We start from the raw sequence: 4,899 nt of genomic DNA, 5'->3' as shown, positions 1-4,899 counted from the left end.
TTCTTGAGCCAAGTAGGCGTTAAATGTATGTAAACTTGTCAGACTCAACAAACATGTACTATGTTCTTATTTTGCTTCATCTTACTGTAAATGACAAATATTGACTTTAAATGTGACATCCCTAAGAAGAGGGGATTCAGGTTGTGGAACTGCCTTCATCAGACTGGCATGTAGGTATATTTATGGGGCATTTTTCTTGACCAACCCACTGTGGGCAGTAGCATGCTTAGGCACTTGGGCCTGGCCTTTATAAGAAAGCTGCCTGGGAGTCTGGAAGCCTGGGAGCCCGTTAGTAAGCTGTATTTTTCTGTGTTATCTGCTTTAAGTTCTGTAGCAACCAGGCCCGACTGGGCTGCCTGCCTGTCTTGCTGTTTCATGTCCTGTTTCTAGCAGCTTCCACGTCTATGTTTATCTTGGTTAGCTAGTCGTGTTTACTGCTCTGAGAACGCGCCCCTCCCTTCCTCGAGACTTGTCCTCCTGTGTGCAATCATCTCTTGAGGGATTTCACCTGGGAGGAGGATTCCTGTTTTGCTGCCTATAAGAAGGCTCTTTGAACTCTGGGAGGAACGAGAATAATCAACCGCTGCCGTGGCTGCTGCTGCGGCCGCTGCTCTCTTAGCACGAAGGACCCGCTGTGTTATTGTGTGTGTGTGTGTGTGTGTGCGCGTGTGTGTGTGCGTGCATGAGTTAAATCTGCAGTCCCTCGCCCTCAACTCGGTACCGCGGTGGTGAGGGCACCACAAAGTTTCTGCCTTGAGATCTAGCTTTGGCTTCCTTGATGGTGTACCGTAATAACACAAAATGAACCCTTTCCTTTGCAGGTTGTCTTGGGGGGATGGTGTTCATCATTGTAACAGAAAGGAAACTAGGACACGTAGGTACATAAAAAATTAGAGAAATTCAGTATGGTGCTGTTTCCAAAAGAAGTAAGAGAGAATCTGTTAAGTAGGTGCTGACTAAATAACTGCTGATTTATAGACGCCCTTATTCCCTCTGAGAGTGTTCACCCCATCCTAAGCTTTTCTGGTTGTCGGTTTCTTCCCATTGTCTCTCTTTTATATCCATCTGATAAACTAATCACTTGCTATTTGGATAATTGAGCATCTGTAACAATAGAAACATGTCCAGGACACACTATAAAATAAATAAATAAATAAGGATGTAAGATATCTATCTATCTATCTATCTATCTATCTATCTATCTATCTATTTCCCCCCCCCCCATGGGAACCAATCTTGGTAGCAGAAGAAGGCTACCACATAGTGGACTCTGAAAAGGAATCAAGAAGGCAGCCTGAAGCTTGCCATCTTTTATTTATTTAGTTTTAAGTGCTGTGTTTAATTATTCTTAATATTTATTTTTATAATACTCACCTTCTTGTAAAATATGGCTTCAAAGACATACTTCTTGAGTTGAAAAGGCATGCAGATATGGATGCATTCAGACTCAGATTTAATTACAAATTTTAAACAGAGGATTTCAAAAGCTCAGCTTGTTTCTAATTTCCATTGCTAAACCAGTGTTAGTGGCTGGAAGAAGGTCAAACAGCTGTGACACCTTTATAACGAGCTCATTCTGTGTCATTCTAAAAGCTTTTCCTAATGCTTAATGAGAACATACATGTACAAATTCATGGTCTGCGTGTTTGATCCTAGTCCAATAGCGATGAATCACCCAAGGCTTACAGTGCAAAGAAACTCTAAATAGTCATTGGAAGATAAAAGTAAACAAACAAAGTTAGAAGGACAATGATCTCACAAAATCTTCATTTATAAGATGCTTGACATTTTAAATAAATAGTTAAAAGTTTACATTACAAAAATGGTTCTGTGACATTTGACTATCTGTTTTGGAGGAAAGTTAGATTTCTCTAGTAGACGCCTTTGTTAGTTCATCCAGGATCCAAAACAGAAGACAATAGGCTTGGTGACTTTTGAGCAATGGAAATGTATTTCCCATCATTCTGGATGCTGGGGAATCTCAAAACTGAGGTGCAGACAAAATTGATGAACTTCTGGCTTGTAAACTGCTGAGTCCAGCTGGGTCTGTTCATGGTCAAAGGACCAAGTGACACCTTCAAAAATACCACAAATCCCTACATCTTTTTCAAAGGTCTTTAGTGTTAGTTATCCCTACCCCTAAGACACCATCCTCCTTTCTACTGCTTTCCCATCCCCCATCACGTTTAGCCCTATTTGTTCCATTTCCCTTTTCTGTCTTTACATCACATGTGTTCTATCACCCTTCCCTTGAAATCCCACCTTCCACACCCCTTACTAGTTTCCTGCCTTCTTTGTGCACTCCAACTTAAATACACAGATCCAAAGGTTCTAAGCTGTTGTCCATTTGTGAGAGCATGACGTCTGTCTTTCTGTGCCTGCCTACTTTACTCAGGATGGTTATTTGAAACTCCATCCAATTACCTTCATATTTCACAATTTGACTTTTCTTTCCTGCTGACAAGAATCCTGTTGTGTATAAGAAGCAGTTTTTATTCATCCATCCATCAATTAATGGACATGTAGGATGTTTCCATTTTTTGGCTGCGGTAAATAGAGCAACATCTATCATGAATGAAAAAGTATTTCTGGAGTGGGATATAGAGCCCTTTGAGTATTTACCAAGGAGTGCAATAGGTGGGTCACATCTTTCTAGATTTTTAAGAAAATCTTACACTGCTTTCCATAGTGGCTGAGCCACTTTGCGCTTCCACACCAGTGGACATGTATTCCCCTTTCTCCTCATCTATGGCAAGAGTTGTAATCTGTTTTCTTGATCATAACCATTGTGACTGGGGTAAACTAAAAGACAAAGTAGTTTTAATTTGATGTTGAACATTTTAAAAACCATTTCTCAACCATTTCTAATTTGTCTTTTGAGAACTCCCTGTGTATTTCTGTATCTCAGTTTTAGTTGACTTATTCTCTTGGTGTTTACAACTTTCTATAGCCTAGATTTCTTTGTATATTGTTGACACTAACTCTCTGCAGGGGGAGAGCTGTATAGAAAACTTCCAAGTCTGTAGGCTGCCTCTTCCCTCGAGTGATGATGTTCTTTACTGCATAGAAACATTTTAGTTTTATGAGGTAGCTATCATTTGTCAACTGTTGCTCTTTCATGCTTGTCCTACTGGGGTCCCATTCAGAAAGTCTTTTCCTGTGCCTATAAATGCAGTGAAACAGTACTTACCACACACAAAAGAGGTATTGGAGATGTGAACGCACAGTAACTTTGCATGCATGCACAAGCTACATATCAGAACAAGGCAGCCCGATTCTGAGCATGAATCAGGGAGGGACTCATGGAAGCCCACTCCTTGCTGATGAGCTATTGGCAGCTGATGGTTGGTATGAGAAAACTGCTTTTTTCAAGGATGTTCCCCCTACGAGCCCACTCATGATACAGTAGATGGCCCTATGCCCATGCACATACTAGCAGAATTAAACAGACTCAGTGGGTTTAAAAAGAAGTTACATGAAGTTGAGAGAGAAAGTGTAATGGGGGATAAAGAAGGAATTGAAGGGAATTGAATGCAAGTGGAGTTCAAATTACATTATATTCATCAATGCAATTATCAAAGAATTTAAAAAGAACACACACACACACACACACACACACACACACACACACACACACACACACACCCTTGAAAAAAGATCAGTAACCTAATTTTTTGAGGCCTCGACACTCATGATAGCATTATTTGTAAAAGATACTACCGCCTCATACTGCTATATCAGGGATGAAAATGTAAGTGTAAATTTTGTTTCATGTGGGATGACACATTCAGATGTAACCACAGTCTACAAGAAGAAAATTGTGATAAATTATCTAATAGTTATATAAAAAGTAAAAGAAATAAGTAACCTCAATTTTTATATCAAAACATAAAAATTTATGTGAATGTGGTCAAAGATATGACTTTTAAATACATAAGACACTTTAAAAAAATACCCAGAAATTTGACTATATCAGAATGTAAAACTTGATTTTAATTGCAGATGTTATATCAATTCAAAGCCTTCCTAGTATATTTTCTTCTCATGATTGTGCAAAGGCAGTGTGAGTTAGTTTGGATTCTGCTTGTTCCCTGGGATAAGGATATGAGCTGTGATACTTGCTTGTGGGGCGAGACATGGCCATCAGTCTAAGTTCCTAGTCAGCTAGGGATCCATTGGGGCAGACAGCTGATGCTTTATAGGGTGTTGCGTTGGTAAATGCAGCTGTTTGGTAGTGTAGGTGAGTGAAATGCTTTCTCGACTTATGACGTGTCCAGCTCTCAGTGGGTTTGTCGGTATGTGGATCTGTCACAAGATGAGGAACATTTGCATTGTGATGTACAGTTTCATGTCTGTTGGGTAGATCATGGTCCCTTGCTATTCAGCCAGACTTCAATCTGAGTTTCACTGTGAAAGCATTTTGAAAATGTGATTAAAATTCAGAACTAGTGACTTTAGTAAAGGGGATTGTCCCTGGTATTATGGGAGAGGCTGGATTTAATCTGTCAAAAATCCTTGAAAACAAAGTAGATGTGTCCCTGAAAAAGAAAAAAACATTCTGCCTTTTGGACAGGCCTTGACAGCTGCTTTTCTTATAGATTTGGAATTTGCTTAACTAGCCTCACAATTCTTGTAAAGCGAATAAGTCCACTTGTAGAGAATATGCCCAATTCTTGTAAAGACTCTATTAATACCATGGTTCTGTTGCTTTCAACTTTTAAAAAGATTTATTTATTTTATTTTATGTATTTGAGTGTTTTGCCTTCATGTATGTGTGCATCATGTATGTGCTGCAGAGGACAGAAAAGAGCGTTCGCTTCCCTGGAACAGTAGTTACAAACAGTTGTAAGCTGTCATGTATATGTGCTGGAGACAGAACGTGGGGCCTTTGTAAGGCCA

This window comes from Acomys minous, assembly GCF_964271855.1.
Source record: "Acomys minous genome assembly, chromosome: 11".
NCBI classification, from domain to species: domain Eukaryota; kingdom Metazoa; phylum Chordata; class Mammalia; order Rodentia; family Muridae; genus Acomys; species Acomys minous.
This window is presented reverse-complemented; position numbering follows the sequence as displayed.